Source organism: Lutra lutra, chromosome 7 (assembly GCF_902655055.1).
Source record: "Lutra lutra chromosome 7, mLutLut1.2, whole genome shotgun sequence".
NCBI classification, from domain to species: domain Eukaryota; kingdom Metazoa; phylum Chordata; class Mammalia; order Carnivora; family Mustelidae; genus Lutra; species Lutra lutra.
Window position 1 is genome coordinate 74,128,481 of NC_062284.1, and position 16,188 is coordinate 74,144,668.

Genomic DNA, 16,188 nt, shown 5'->3' on the forward strand with positions numbered 1-16,188 from the left:
CCACCCAGGCGCCCCAAGCGGCTGCCTTCAGATCAGGTCATGATCCCAGGGTCCTGGCATTGAACCCCACATCAGGCTCCCTGCTTGGCAGGAAGCCTGCTTCTCTCTCTCCCACTTCCCCTACTTGTGTTCCCTCTCTCTCACATAAATAAATAAAATCTTCCAAAAAAAAAAAAAAGTAACTTGTACTATAAAGAAGCATCTTTTAAAACGTAAACTCAATTTGTGCCTAGAACCTGTCCATGATTTCTCACTGCACTGTGAATAAGATCCAAACTCTGTCCCTGATTTATAAAAGCATCTATCTCATCTAATGCCTACCCACTTCTGACACATCTTCAAACCCTCCACCCCGCCTGGCTGGCTAGCAGCGGTCCACTGGCCTTCTCTCCGTTCCTCAAACATGTCAAGTTCATTCCCACCTTAGGGCCTTGCCTAAGGTAAACAGCCCAGACCTCTGTTTAGCGGCTCCTGCTATTTCAGGTCTCTGCTTACCTGTTACCCCTTCCAACAGGCCTTCCCTCCCTACAGAGGCTACTATGCCCCCGGGGGTTATTTTCTTCAGAGCTTTACCACTACCTCCTATTTCCTGGTTTACTTATTTCTGCCTAGAATTCTAGAAGGTCAATGCCAGGAGAGGAAGAACTCTTGTGTTATTTATTACTCTATCATTAGCACCATCAAACATGCCTGCCACGTGTAGTCAATACATTATCTGTTGAATGAATGAACTCTAGGAAAGACCCTCAGATTTTCCACTCACTGAAGGGGTAGTTGCCCTAAGTCAAGGTCCTCTGGCAAGGGAGGCCACAGTGAACTTTCACTGGCCTGCAGGTGCCGTCCAGATCATCCATCGATGGTCACTGCACGCAGAATAGGCAGAGGCTTCCCTGGCCAGTAGGAAGGTAACAGCTGCAATGTGATTAACCTCCTCCTCCCCAAAGAGATTTAAAAAAAATAGTAATGGTAATATTATTATTAGAAGCTATCCAGGTCCATCTACCACAGTCCTGGTACTGTGTTAAATGCTTTCATCAATAGTCTCATTTAATCTAACCACCAACCACCTTACTTTACAGATGAGGTAGCCAAAGACACAAAGAGGTTGAACGAGCTGCTGACTGTCACGCAGGTCCAAGGTGAAATGAGAAAAGGACCGGCGGGGCCCAGAGATCTGGGCCCCTCCAACTACCTGGATGGTTCTCAGACCCAATACAGACCAAAACCGCCTCCAACCGCCTAGCAGTCAGGATTCCCAGCCTCCCTCCAGCTGACTAGAAGCACCTGGCCTCCCAGGCTGCTCCCAACCTTTTTACCTTGTTGACCACACCTCCCTGCCCCCACCCAACTCACCAATTCCCCAGATATCACCATCCCATACTTCTCCCCATGTCCCAAGTGGCTTGCATCCTTTCCAGTTTTTACTATCAGCCAATCTCTAATAACTTAACCTTTCGAGCTCAGCCCAGTGCCGGGAAGGGATGTGGCCTCTCCTTCCCTGGGCCACCTCTTAACCCTCACCTTCCTTAGGACTTGGTCTTCAGTCTGGCCCCACCTAGCCTGCAGGCCCCCTTTCCCACTACCCCCCTCCTCCTGGGGGTCTAGCCAGGCGTGAAGTCGGAGCCATTAAGGAGCTCCGCGTGGGGCCCGAGCAGCATGCTAATGAAAATGCAAATCAGCACCTGAGCGAGGGGTGGAGGGGTGGGGGTGGAGGGGGAGGTCTTTGGAAAACCAAGAGGGAAGTAAAGGAATTAGATGGTGGGGTTATCCTAGATACCCAGAAAGCAGAAGCCCGATCCTGTTTGAGAAAGGTGTCCCCCCGCAGAATCCTTGGGGGTAGGTGTGCTGGCTCATGAGGGTCTGACAATCCACTGTCAGCCCCCACAGTGGGGGCCTGCCACCCTTCCGCCGCCCCACCTGGTGAGAAGGACTGAGGCTGGGCCCGAGGGTCTTCTCTCGGGCCCTGCCACGGAGGGCTGACCTGGGTGGTGCTCCGGCCCCGAGGGGCCACCGCGCCTACATCCCATCGTTCAGCGGCTTCCTCCTGCCTCCCAACTCCAGCTCCAACTTCAGAGGAGGTGCTAGGAAGACCTAAGCCCCAGATCCTTCCTCCAAAGCTCTTATTTCCCAGGCCTGGAAAAAGACCCAGCTGATTGCTAGCTAGAAACCAAAGGAGTTTTAGCTTTGGGCTAGCTTGCGGGTGAGACCCAGACAGCTGAGGGGAGGTCGGCGGCTGTTTAAAATTGCAAATCTCTTCCCCACCTCCCCCTCCTCCTCTACAGGAAAGAATTTCAATTGCAAATTTATCTCTGCCTCAGTGCGCCCCCCCACTTCTACGCACGTCTCCCCCCTCACCCTCTATTTATTATAAACCTTTAACTGTAGCAATTAGTTTTTCACCTTTCCCCCCTCCTTCCATTTCCCTCCTCCTCACTCTTTTCTTCCTTCCCTCTCTGGGCCTGTGTCCCTCTCCTTGCCCTTCCTACCTGGAACTCAGTCTGCAGCTCTCGCTGGAGATGGTGCAAAACCAGATGACGAACCAAGCCACCCTCCACCTACCCACCCCCCAGCCCTGGGCCAAGCGTCCTGTCCACCCTCAGACTGCTGCCATTCCTCCTGTAGGTCCGGGCTGTCCTTAAGGGCGTCTCCTCTCCCTTGGTGCACATCCAAGAGGTGGGGAAGGGGAGAAGGTGCCCCTCAAGGGCCCTGGCATTCCTGCCTCTGGGGGAGGGAGGGGGCGAAGAGGGCAGACCAGGCAGAGGGTGAAAGTGGAGGGACAGTCAAAGGAAAGGTGGCAGCAAGGGCTGGGGCCCAGGAGGAGAGGGGTTAGGGGAGACAGCAGGCAGTGGCGGCGGTGTGATTAGAGCGGAGATTGATGTGAAGGGGCGCCACAGACGGCAGAGAGAGTCAATAAAACGAGAGGATCACATTAGAGGCGACAGAGAGAGCTTTAAATTACAAGGCTGCTGCCACCGAGGGGGATGGGAGGAGGCAGGCCTGGAGCCAAGGGAGGGTGGAGAGTTCTGAGGGCGTAGCCGTCCCCTGAGAGGAATCTTCCAGCTCCAAAATGGCCCTCAGTCTCCAGAGCTCCCCTGCTGCCCCTTCATTCCATTTCCCTAATGCTTCCTTCCCTCCTGGGGCAAGGAGCGGAGAAAAGGGAAGACGGAGAGATGGAGAAATAGAAGAGATTTTCTTTTTTTTGTTTGTTTCTGTTGCCCTCTTCCTCTTTCCAGAGCCTTGTTCCTGGCTGCTGCTCAGGCTGAGAAGAGAAGGCCGAGCTACTGTCAAAGCTGAGCTGGGGAGCGGCTGCCCCACGGCCGTCATCACTGAACTGCACAGACCTGTCCCTCAGAAAGACACCCAGTAAATAGCTGCGCAAGAATTCCTCCGTCTTGATGTGCACTCCCTGTTCTCGGGGCAGACACACAGTACCTAGAACAGGAGGGAGCCCGGAGGCTCCAACACAGACAGTGGGACCTAGAAAGCTATGGGGAGAGAGACAGATGGGCTAAAAGGCTTGAATGGGACGTTATGACCGTCTGAAGAGGTGGGCTGTGAAACCCGCAAGGCAGGCAGAGCATAGTGAGACTTAAGACCCGAGAACTACAGGAGCTAAAGGAGCAAGGGTAAAGGAAGGACCAAAGAAAGGAGGCCCGAGGAAGGAGACAATCTGCCCCTCATCGAGGAGGAATTAAGACGTGGGGTCACGCTGGCCCGCGGAAGCCAAGGCAAAGCCGGCCAGAGGCGCTGCCTCAGAGCCCAGCGAGACTAAGACTATCCGTGGGTAGCGCCCCCTCCCGGCCCCAACCGACTAGGAGAGGGGAAGGAACACTACTGCTCCCTAGTGGTTACGAAAGGAAGAGCACCAAAGAGAAGACAGGCAGGGCAGGCGAGGAACAGATCGCCTTTCTATTCCCGGCCTCCGTCCTTATACCAGAAAGCAAAACCCCACTCCCTTCTTTTCTCCAAGCCCAAGGACAAGGCAAAGGCTTTCCCTGAAAAGTCTGCCTGAGAGCACCAGCACTTTTGCTTAAAATTTACATACAATGATTTCCCCATCAGAGCCCTCCAGACACTTTGGCTTTTGCTCTTTTCCTCTCTGAAATTCTTGCCTACAGCACTGCTCTCTTCCACACTCACTTTGCCCTGGGCTCTCTCCTCATTTTGTCTCAACCTGTTGTTTTCAAGAGGCCTCAGACATGGAGAAGAGGGTCTCGAAGAGAAAAAGGAAAGATGGAGTTAGTGCCCTGTCTCAGGGGGACTCTTTGGTATAAACAGCAAATAAACTGACTTAATGAGCTTTATTTTTAGGGTAGGGGAAGAACATGGGCTTTGGATTCATGTAGACCCAGGTTCAGTGCTGATTCCCCCACTCACCAGCTGTGCCACCTTGGTAAGTTACTTGTCTATTTCCTTATCTGGGAAAATGGGAAGAAGGATCCCTTCCTTTCTGGCCACTGTAAAGACTGTGTGCACGTCCAGTGGACACTGGATGGTCAGGTTAGTTCTTTTCCTTCTCTCTTCGCTAGCTCCGCCCACAGAATAGAGCAAGGTGTTTGCAGGTAGGAGACAACTTTCCTTCCACCTTGCCCCTTCTTCTTTCTGTTTGTTTGTTTTTTTTTTTTTTAGATTTTATTTATTGACGGCGGTGGGGGAGCACAAGCAGGGGGAGTGGCAGGCAGAGAGAGAGGGAGAAGCAGGCTCCCTGCTGAACAGAGAGTCCCATGTGGGGCTCCATCTCAGGACCCCAGGATCACAGCCTGAGCCGAAGGCAGGTGCCCAACGAACTGAGCCACACAGGTGCCCCTGCCTTGTCCCTCTTGACCAGGACTCATCCTCTAATTTCTGCCCATTTCAAAAACTGAGGGCAGTGCCTTCAGTGGACAGGATTTAAATCTAAGTGTGCCCAGGGGCACCTGGGTGGCTCAGTGGGTTAAGCCGCTGCCTTCGGCTCAGGTCATGATCTCAGGGTCCTGGGATCCAGTCCCGCATCGGGCGCTCTGCTCAGCGGGGAGCCTGCTTCCCTCTCTCTCTCTCTCTCTCTCTGCCTGCCTCTCTGCCTACTTGTGATCTGTCCCTAAATAAATAAAATCTTTTTTTTTTTTTTTTTTTTTAAAGATTTTATTTATTTATTTGACAGAGAGAAATCACAAGTAGGCAGAGAGGCAGGCAGAGAGAGAGGAGGAAGCAGGCTCCCCGCTGAGCAGAAAGCCCGACGCGGGGCTCGAACCCAGGACCTGGGATCATGACCTGAGCCGAAGGCAGCAGCCCAACCCACTGAGCCACCCAGGCGCCCCAATAAAATCTTTAAAAAAAAAAAAAAAAATCTAAGTGTGCCCAGCAGCAGAGTTCACTTCTCACTTTGTCCTCTAGATTGCCAGGCCTCAAGACACCCCATCATCCCAGAGCAGAGAATGAAAGCCTTGCCTGGGCCCACACTTGGCCAGGGTACAGAAGCAGCTAATGCTTGGATCAAAACTATATGGCCTCTCTCTGCATTTAAATTTTTTTTTAATTTTTAAAAAACATTTTATTTATTCATTTGACACAGAGAGAGAGAGATCACAAGCAGGCAGAGAGAGAGGGAGAAACAGGCTCCCTGCCGAACAGAGAGCCCGACTCGGGGCTCAATCCCAAGACCCTGAGACCATGACCCGAGCCGAAGGCAGAGGCCTAACTCTCTGAGCCACCCAGGCGCCCCACTCTCCCTGCATTTAAAATGATAATTTTCTGTCTCTAAATCTTACCTTTTTTTTTTTTTAAAGATTTTATTTATTTATTTATTTATTTATTTATTTATTTATTTATTTATTTATTTATTTATTTGACAGACAGAGATCACAAGCAGGCAGAGAGGCAGGCAGAGAGAGAGGAGGAAACAGGCTCCCTGCTGAGCAGAGAGCCCTACGCGGGGCTCGATCCCAGGACCCTGAGACCATGACCCGAGCTGAAGGCAGCGGCCTAACCCACTGAGCCACCCAGGCGCCCCTAAATCTTACCTTCTTATTTAAAAAGAAAACAAAAAGAGGTACTCCTATTCCTCCATTTTATATATTTTTCACATTTTTTTAAAGATTTTATTTATTTGACAGAGAGAGAGATCACACGTGGGCAGAGAGACAGGCAGAGAGAGAGGAGGAAGCAGGCTCCCCGCTGAGCAGAGAGCCTGACTCGGGGCTCGATCCCAGAACCCTGAGATCATGACCTGAGCAGAAGGCAGAGGCTTAACCCACTGAGCCACCCAGGCGCCCCTATATTTTTCACATTTCAAGTTTTTATTTAAAATCTAGCAAGTAACATATAGTGTAATATTAGTCTCAGGAGTACCTATTCCTCTATTTTAATCCTACCTATCTCTTCTAGATCTCTCCATCTCCCTCTACCCCAAATATCTGGCAGTGTTTACTTTGTGCAATAGAAGTTTTGTCCACAGGATGGAAAATGAGAATGGCAGGGATTGAGATACTCAGGCAGGTGAAGGAGTGTCATAGGGGGTAAAGAGAGAGCTAATGCAGAGAAGAGGCGGGAGAAAGAGGGAGAGGTAGGGAAGCTCAGGGAAGGGGCTGGATCTTGATCCGTACATGTGATTACTGAATCTCACTAAGACCTCCCAGCTTTTAAATCAGATTGGGCAGGTGGCCTGTCCTCACTGGGAAGGATGGAGCAAGGGGGCTGTGTCTTACATCTTGCAAGATGCTTAAGGTGGGCATGAGGGAACTAACTGGATGAGGTGTGAGGGGAAAAGAGAGGCAGAGAGGAAGAAGACTGAGGGGCTGGGGGGGTAGACTAGGAGCAGAAGGCAGGGGTCTAAAGGAAACTGTGGACTAAAACCACAGCTAGCTAGTTGAACATCCATCCACATTTGCATGGCATGTTGAATGGGCTGCTGGAGGGGTGGATCTCCTGGAGAGGAGTGGACCCTTTCGCCCATGCATCTCCCTTAATGACACCTCAGTTGTTAGGACAGCAGAGTGGAGCTGTGTGATATCATAGGGGAGACTCAGGCCAGACAACCCCATAAAGCCAGCTCTGAACCCTTTTTCTATAAGAAGGGCAGGAAGTAGTGCCCTTGAATTCAGATTCAGGATCCTATCTGATCCTGGCAGGGGGGACTTCTGTAGAAGACTGCTGATCTCCCTGCACTCAGAAAGAAATTACACACAATTCTTTAGAATCATTTGGAAGAATACCATTCTAAGTGACTGTGTATATAAACAAACCCTTCTAATTCTTTGAGCCTCTGTGAACCCTTGTGATGGTAACGACTCCATTTAAATAGTGTCACAACAACAACTAATAATAATGTCATTAAATGTTTCCTGTATGCCAGCACCATGCTGAGCCCCCCCCACCAAGCCCTGCATCACCTGATTCTGAACTGCAGTCTGATGAAAACTACAGCTATTCATTCCCATATTACAAACATGGAAACAGACTTAGATGGGTTAAGGAATTTCTAAGGTCTCACACTTGGGAAGAAGTAGAGCCCAGACTGGACTCAGGTAGCCTGACCCCGGCACAATTCGTAAGCTTCTGAACTCTGGCTGCCATGTATTTTGAACGAGGTCTTTGAGTTTTGTGTGTGTTACTCTGCCCTTATGTGTGTCCCGCCTTGAGCATATAAGCCCGAAGATACATATCAGGTCCTTTTTCAGCTTGGAAGGTGATGGCCACCCTCAATTTCTTAGTAGAAGATGGGCCAAAAGAGGACCAAGGCTTTGTGCAACTCCAGGGGGCGCTATTCACACTGTAGTCAATGAGGGGCCCTGGCCATTCCTTTTGTGTTTGTGTTTGGGGTGGGGGGAGAGCTAGATATCAAAAGGCGGAGTTGAGGATATGTGTATTCGTTTGGGATAATGTCTCTTAAAGCTGGAAGTCTACACATGTGCATCCATAATAGCAGATGGACTTCAAGACAGACAGTATGGTTATGGTTATGATTTAGAACGCGGGCTTTAGGGTCAAACTGGAATCCAATTTTAGTTCTAGTCTGTATTATGTAAATGACTTCGGGTGAGTTGCTTAAAAACGATTTCTTCATATACATAATGGGGACTGGCTCCTCATGGAGTTGTGTCCATTGAGATGATCATTATCCAGGCCAGCACTTTGTGATCAATAAATGGAAACGGTAATTATTCATCCACGTGCCCTATTTCCTGAGTTGGGGTGTACGCGTGTGTTTACTGTTTTCTGACTGTGTGTGGCCGAGGGCCTGGGTGTAGCGCTGTCGGTCCAGCACCGTTTCGAGGTTAGTAAAGGTGCTGGTTCTCCAGCCTCCGGCTGGGTCTCCCCGATGCCCCGGTTCTGCCAGCGGGGGCCGGGGGCTGCCGCTGGGCGGCGGGGTGTCCGGTGCGGGTGTGTTGCCTCGTGCCTGTTTGTGCTCGGCGGCCCGGCTGGCGCGGGCGTGTTTGGGGTGGTGGTAATTACTGGGATGGCCCAGCCCTAATGAGTGTGATCCCGTTACACTCTCGCCGCCTCTAATGGAGCTAACCTCATTTCACAGCCATTAGAGATGGAGATGAGGCCCCGCCCACTGGCCCCGCCAGCTGCAGCTCCCGCAGCCCGGCCACGTTCTTTCCCTCCGGCTCGCCATTTCCCGGTGCCACCTCTCCTTCTCCCGCCTGGTCTTGTGCTCCTCCTTCCAGGCTTCTCTGCCCTGTTCCCCATTGTTCTCTTTCGTCCCAGCTTTCCGCTCCCCTCGCCTCTCCCCTACTCCTGTCCCCTTCCCTCGGCCTCCGCTGTGCCTGGGTTCCTTCCTTCTCGGTTCGGCCTCCGCATCTCTGCCTGCAGGTCCTCTCCTCCACGCCCCTCCCCCGCCCTTCCCTGCCGCTGGCCCTCCCCTCCCCCACGTTGCCCGGTCTGGCCAAAGGACAAATCTCAAGGGGAAACCAGCAAAGACAAACAAGGAGCAGTGACTTCATTATCGTCGTTAATTTGCCACTTCAGTTCCTCCCACAAGGGTCAAAGCCAGCACGGCTTGAACTCAGGGCTGCCACGGAGGCCGAGCCGAGGCTGCCTTTTCGGCTTGAAGCCTCTCCCCAACCACTCTCCCTCCCTCCCTCCCCTTCGAACACTGCCTCCGTTTCCCGGCAGGGGGTCGGACTCCTGGTTTTGCTCCTCCATTTCTTTCCCCGGAAGCCTACCGCCCTCCTTCCTTTTTCATTTAAATTGTGGCCTTCACTCCAGCTCCAAGTCACATGGTTTTTGCCTCAGACTCCCTCTCTCAGTCATACTGTAACGGTCCCTGCTTCTCCCACTCCCTGCCCCATCCATCCTGCCCCCCCTTCTTGGCTTCCCCTGGCCTTCTCTCTTCCTAACCTCAAGTGCACTCCTTTCCCTGAAGCATCGGGATTTATCTCTGGATTTTGGAAACCGGGCAGCCAGAAGAAGCTGGAGATGGAAGAAGGCATTCTGGCCCAAGCATGCCAGAGGTCCAGAACTTGGACAGGAAAGAAAACAGCTGCCATGGGGGCAAGAGGCCCATGAGTCAGAAGCAGCACAGAATCTGGACTCAGACATCCCAGACCTGAAAAACCACCTCGGAAACCAGAGAAAAAGGAGGATAGATGGCCTTGCCTTGGGCTTGAGACTGAGGTGGGGGAGGGGGGTGATCACGGAGAAAACAAGGATGGAAAGATATGAGGATGGAAATGGCATGTATCCCCATCAGTTCCTCAGGGAAACCCAGTCTAACACTCCGGTCCCACCCTCTGCCTTCCTTCACTGAGAAGCCAAATGACTAGCAATTGACTCTTAACCTTTCCTCGGATCCCAGCCCCAAAGGGAGAGGCTGAGGGTAGCTGGCTGTGACTAGAGGAGGCACTAGGGAAATGTCCACACTGAAGTAAAAATTTCTGGCCCACACCCATCCTGCCCCACTGACCGCTACACTGAGCGCAAGCCTGCATGCATTTACCTTCTCTCAGAAAAGAGCTCTTGATACTATGTCCTCCTAATTGCACAGGCCGCCGTGTGGGTGGATGGCCCTGTGGTTCCTCCAAGACTGGAAGCTTCGCTTTCATGTAATCCCCTATTCCTGCCCAAACACAGAGAGGCAGCTCCTGTTCTCTCACTTGACTTGGAAAGAAAATTTTTGAGGGATACCCAGCTATCTCGGCAGGAATTAGAAAAAAAAAAAAAAAAAAAAAAAAGTCTCTCAGTTGTTAATTGTCTGCTTTCAGCTCAGGGTCCTGGGATGGAGCCCCTGCATTGCATAGGGCTCCCTGCTCAGCGGGAAGCTTGCTTCTCCCTCTCCCACTCCCCCAGCTTGTTTTCCTTCTCTCCCTGTCTCTATCAAATAAATAAATAAAAATCTTTTAAAAAGAAAAAAAAAAGGAAGGAAAAAAAATGTCTCCCTCCAGGTATATGCAGCCTGTACTCTAGTGGTATAGCTTGGTGACAGGGGAACAGGCGGATCTTAGCCCAGTCTCCCCTTGAACTGGGCTTCTCGAACAACCATCCAGAGGCCCTAGTCTCAGGACTACTTTCCTACAGGAGGGGGCTACTGAGAGCCAATGGGATTACCTCAGGATGCCGAGGGACTGCCCTCTAATCTTCAACCCCTGTCTCTAGAGCCTGGGGTGGAGGAGGGGTGGGCAGGCAGGCCCCTGGGCTTTCCCAGAGAGGCAAGGGGCTCTGGGAAAGTGAGTGGTGGGATGACTGAGAAGGCAGAGAAGAAAGATGGAAAAATCAATGAAATGAGTTTCTAACGGTGAGGTAAAGGACCGCCGTGTCGACAGCCTGTCGCCTGCTGCAAAATATGAGCTGCCCAAGTCCATGGTGGTGGCTGACAGTGCATCCAGCCGCCACTGCCCTCCCTTCAGGGTACTCCCCCCCCCCCCCCAGCCCCTTCTCCAGTTGCCCTGGCCTTTCTTATTATAGCCAGACTTCCCCTTCCCTCCTAGGGCTCCCCACTTGCTTGCTTGCTCCCTTCCAGGTCTTCTCTCCTAGAGTTCTCAACCCATTCAGGGTCTTTATGACTCCACCATAGAAACAGGAAGATTATAATCCCTGACCCATGCATCTTTCTCGAAGACTTCTGTGTACTGGGACACCTCTCTGCAGATTTCCCTCAGAGTTGTGATGAGCTCCACATCTCTTGCCACATCCCTTTCTAGAGCCTCTGGACTCTCAACAATTGGCAGTCAGGGATCAAGGCCATCCCCACAGGGTTCTTGACACCCAGGTCTGTGCCTACTGCCTGCTGGCCCACTTGGCCAGTGCTGACTTCCTTGTGTTTGCCTGGATTGGGAGAGGGTGTGTAGGACGGGCCTGGTATTGATTCATGAACTCTTGGTGACTTGGGGGGCGGGGCAGGGGTATGACTGATTTAGTTGTGGTTCCATGATTGGGAATGGGGTAGAGTGGGGATGCTACTTCCAATTCACATCTGCCAACTCTTGTCTTCGGAAACAACTCCCAACCTTTTCTGGAAACCACCTCCTTTTTCTATCCTCCTCCGCAACTTCCTCTTGGGCTTCTAAGACTGTTCATTCATGTTTTCTTCCCATTATCTCTCCAAAGACTCCCCAGATCAGTCCCTAGAGTCAGCCCTCCAAGTGTGGCTGCCCTGGCTGACACCAAGTGTGCCTCTAACCTAGACAGTCTCTCCTCTCTCCACCTCAGATCTCACTGCTGTTCAGTGAACTCCCCTCCAGCCCTTTCCTTCAGTTTCTGCTTTCCCAACTTGCCCATTTATGGAGACTTAGGCCTGAGAGGAAGGTAGGCAACTCCTTTCCCTGGCTTCTTCTGATTAATTCAACATTTGGTCAACAGATGTTACTAAGCATCATCTATGTGGCAGATGCTACGCCATGTGCTGGGAAACAATCGGAAAGTAGATGGACAAGGCACCCGCACCTAGGGCCATCATGACTAACCCTGGGTCTCTCACCCAACAGCTTCCTCTCAACTCAGTCACCCCACCCCACCCCAGACAAAGTCCACTGTGCCCTCTGGCATTTCAGAACCCAGCCCTTTTCTCTATCCCTGCCTCAGGTTACACTCACACAGCCCTGATCTCCTCTCTTCTGCATTTCCAGCTTCAGTCTCCACTCCTAAACCCAGAGCTAGGTTCATCTTACATTTTAAACTCTCCTCCGTGCTCACAAAGCCCTTCTCCTTTCACGTTCCCAAACTGCCATCTCCAGTTTTCTTCCTTCTTTGCCTGCCTTTCAGTCCTACCACCCGGTCCTCAATGCTCCGTCTCCCAAGGTCTCTTCCTCTTGCTCCGGCAGGTTCCAGTGAATGTCAGGGACTCACATAGGAGATCTCACTCTGAGCTCAGAACAGCTCTGGGGAGGCAAGGTCAAGCTACCGACCCAGGGATCCTAGAGATCAGACTCAGGCCTTGGCCTCCGTAGTGCCCAGCTCCCAGCAAAGCAGCAAGTTGTTCCTCTGTGGGTCTCAAGGTAACACCAGCTGCTCTGACATCACGGAGGGAGGAACCCTGTCAGGTTGCCAGGGCAACACCAGCAATTTATGACATCAGAGCTTGAGGCCTTTGGTTCTCAGGGGACTAGAAAGATTCAAGTTCCTGTCAGCCTAAGTAAATGGGAATTCTACTTTTTCATCTCTTTGCTTGTGTCCCTTGGCTTGGAAATGAAAAGCAAAGGCCTCTGATGGGGTAGTGAGGGATGTGGCCAGTGGAATGGATGCTTGTGAGGTCTCTTTCCCTCTCTCTTCACCAGTATCTCTGCACACTCTCTGCCTCTCCTTTGGCATCTCTCTCTTGCGGGGCTTCACCCAGTGGCATTTCTGCTACGCCTTTAGCGCTCTCTTTGCACCGGTCATGCTGTGTCCCTCTCACACCAGAGGCATTTGTTTCCTTTGATACCTCATGCTCTCCTTTCTTCCCCCTCCCAAGCTCTGTGCGGCTCTGATCTGCTTCAGCACTCCTCCATTTGCCTTCCATTTACCTTCTTTGTACCATATTCTTTTTCCACCTCATCTTATTCTTCCAATTCCTCCCTTCCCCCACTTTACCATTGTATTCACTGCATTTTGCCTTTTCTGTTGACCTCCTCTTTAGGAATACTCTATCATTTCTGTCCATCTTCTGTATCGCTCTAAACTCGTGTTTTATTTCATTCTCCCAATTTTTCATTAATCACCCCTCAGTTCCTTCCCTGCCCCCATTCCGCATGGATTTTCTTCCTTTCCTTTTGCACATTCCACACGTCATGCATTTCTCTACCCCATACACTGATTATACCCAGCCTCTCCTTCCTTTCTGGAACACTATTCACCTCTGAAATCGTCCATCTTCTGCCCCTATCTACCTCCTTCTCTTACCCTTTCAAGCCCCGAGTGCTGGAAAACAATGATGTGCTTAAAACAAGGCAAACTCTCCTGACTCTTTATCCACCTTTCCCATTCTTTAGGCTGAACGAACCGGGCCTCTTGCATAAGATAGCTTCTGTCATATGAATGAAAACAGTCCTGTAAAAGATCATGCTGAATCCAAATATGATAATAACAGGGGCCCAGGAAGATGAGCTAGAAAGCGAAGAAAAAGCCACTGATACCTAAAAGGAACTAAAGGATGAGAGGCAACCAAGCAGGGTGGAGCTCAAAGTCCTAGAGAACGTCCCCTTACAAAATCAAAGTTGACAGTTAATGGACATAATGGCCTTGACTGATGAAGGGGTTATATGCCCCTGGAAGCCCATTAAATTGATTTCTTGGCCTGTTTATGTGCCTTCACAAGCCATACTCCCCACCTCTCCCAGCCCCTTGCTCTCTTGTTACCTTCTGGTGCGGAGGTTAAAATTCTGGGTGAGAGGATAAGGGATAAAAGGAAATTAAGGTGACCAAGGAGAAAAGGTAGGCAGAAGGCAGGTTATGGGAACAAAGGTAAAGAAGAAGCAAGGGAGGTCATGGGAGACAGGATTGCAAAAAAAGGGGTGGGGGGTGAAGCAAAATGGGAAAATGAAAAAATATACAATGGCAACATGAGGGAAGGGAGGAAATCAAGTCAGCAAGGAAGAGGTTTGTGGTGGGAAGCTTCTGGAGAGGCAAATGACACACGAGAGACCAGAGGTCCTGGTCGGGGAGACAGGCACATGGCAAAGGAGACAGTCAACAATGCTAGAAGTTCCAAAGCTTCGCGGGTGAAGGTGGAAGAGGATGCTGTCCTGGCTGTGCTGAAGGGGTACCTGAGTCCTTTAAGGAGACACATCTGCCCCATCCTTCAGACTCTTTCCAGGCCCCTGACCAGTGACTGCCACTATCATGACTGATAAGCATGAAAAAAGTAGCCTCAAAAGGCCAGGGATATCATAAGGACTCTGAAGGAGAGGGCATGTAGTCCTAGACAGACAGACAGACCAGTCAGGCAGCCAAGGTGTGACACAAAGTGACAGGGACACACAGGAAGAGGATCACTTGGATAGGAAGAGTCACATGCGGAGACAGTGACACACAGACCCAGAGATGGATGGGTGCAGAGAATGAACGAGGGGGAAGAATGGCAAAATCAAGAGGCAGGGGACTCGTGGACACAGATCAGCGGGACTACAAGCACATCGAGACCACGCGTGGTCGAGTGCTCAAAAATGACAGGACTACTGAGAGGCGGACACACAAGAGCAGAGCAGGTGGAGAGTTGGAGGGCCAGGAGAGACACACTTCACCTTGAGTGGAGCAGTGGCCTCCCCTCACCTACTCGCACCTTCCCCCCCCCCTCCAAAAAAGGCTCAACTTCAGGCAAAACGAAGATCGAAGATTGAGTATCCACGTCCCCTTCCACCCACCCTCGCCCCCAGCATGCTAGCCCATCCGCCAGTCCGCCCCCCGCCGAGGTTTCCGATCCCGCAGCCGGCTGGGGGCAGCCGAGACCCAGGCCCCTCCCGGCTGACAGCTCCGAGCCCGCAACTCACCCTGCCTCCCCTTCCCTCCGGGACCCCCGCTCCCCGCACAGCTCGGCGCGGTCCGTCTAGGCTCTAGATACCCTCCGTCTGTCCAGCTGGCTCCTGGTCCAGCCTCGATGCCTTTTCCTTTCGCCGTCTCTCCCTCCACCCCTGCATCTTTCTCCCCCACCCTATCCTCCCTCGCATACCCCCTCCCCCCCCACCCCTGCCCCTCCTTCTCCCCAGGCTCTCGGTCTGTCGGTCCTTCCGTCCATGTCCCCTCCCCCAGCCCCTTCCCCGTCCCTCTCCGTGCCCTCCAGCGGCAGTCTCCGAGCGCCTCCTCTCCCCTCCGTCTCCAGCTTCCAAAGAGCAAGGAAAGGAAGAAGAGAGAGAGGGAGAGGAGAAAAAAAAAAACCAACCCAGCAGCATCGGAAATCGATGCACTTACACCTCAGCTGGAAGCAGGGACGGGAGTCGAACCGCGGCCGCCGAGCAGCGCGAGGCGGGGAGGGGAGGGGGCGGCTCTTGGAAGGGACTTCTCCGATGTGTTGATTCCTTTTTTTTCCCCCTCCTCCTCCCTCCCTCCAGCGCTCACTCCGGGGCGTCAGGGACGGAGATGGAAAAAATAAATAAATAAATTCACGGCGGTGAGGGAAGTGAAGGAAAATAATCAATGCTATTTGGCTGCGGCTGAAGTGTTTTCCCGGCTTCGTGAGGGGGTTTCCATTGATTCACCCTGGGCACTCGCTCTCTCCCTGCCTCCTCCTCCTCGCCCTCCTCCTCCTCCTCCTCCTCGCCCTCCTCCTCCTCCTCGCCCTCACTCCTCCGCCTCATTCACTGGCTGGAGCCGAGGCATCCTACACAATGGAATAATCAATACCCAGGCGCCCGGGGCGGCCCCACTGAGCAGGTGCAGCGTCCCGCCCGCCGCGGTGCGTGCCGGGAGTTGTAGTCCGTCCCTGCTCCCACCCGCCTGCCAGCCCACGCTGCGTGAGCTCGCGGGACCGAGGACCGAGGGCAGGCCTGCCCGCGGGCGGGGCCACCTTGCTCACTGTGGCGCCGGGTCCAAGCTAGTGCTTGCAAAGGTGCAGGCGCTTTTAAACTCCTCGTGTTCTCTTTCTCTCCCTCCTGCCTACAGAAACTATGCATGTGTTTTGTTGTTTGTTTTAAAGCAGCCGTAGAATAAGTACGGGCTTCTACCAGCTTTCCAGAGCGCCCCAGGCCCACTTTTCCATTCCTTTCTTCCTGCCTTACCAGTCTCCCTCCTTTCCAGTTGGGTCCTAGAACCTTCTCTTCCACAGCAGTTACTCGGAAGTCTCCAAGAGCTTCTGTTCCC

General features: G+C 52.3%; 1 protein-coding gene across 6 annotated transcripts in view; it reads right to left on the reverse strand.

Moving 5' to 3' along the window:
* The window catches only part of ZFHX2 (zinc finger homeobox 2), a 30,789-nt gene extending 15,146 nt beyond the window's left edge, over positions 1 to 15,643 (reverse strand). Inside the window, exons 1-2 of one of the 6 annotated variants that reach the window (XM_047736627.1) lie at positions 15,301 to 15,643; positions 764 to 890 (exon numbers count right to left, since the gene is read on the reverse strand). The gene's annotated coding sequence lies outside the window, so the exon portion shown is untranslated. Of the gene's footprint in view, positions 1 to 763; positions 932 to 12,264; positions 12,695 to 14,882; positions 15,014 to 15,271 lie in introns of those variants that run through there. The other 5 variants (XM_047736626.1, XM_047736625.1, XM_047736630.1 and 2 more) reach the window with 5 other exon arrangements.
* Between the last annotated feature and the right edge of the window lie 545 nt (positions 15,644 to 16,188).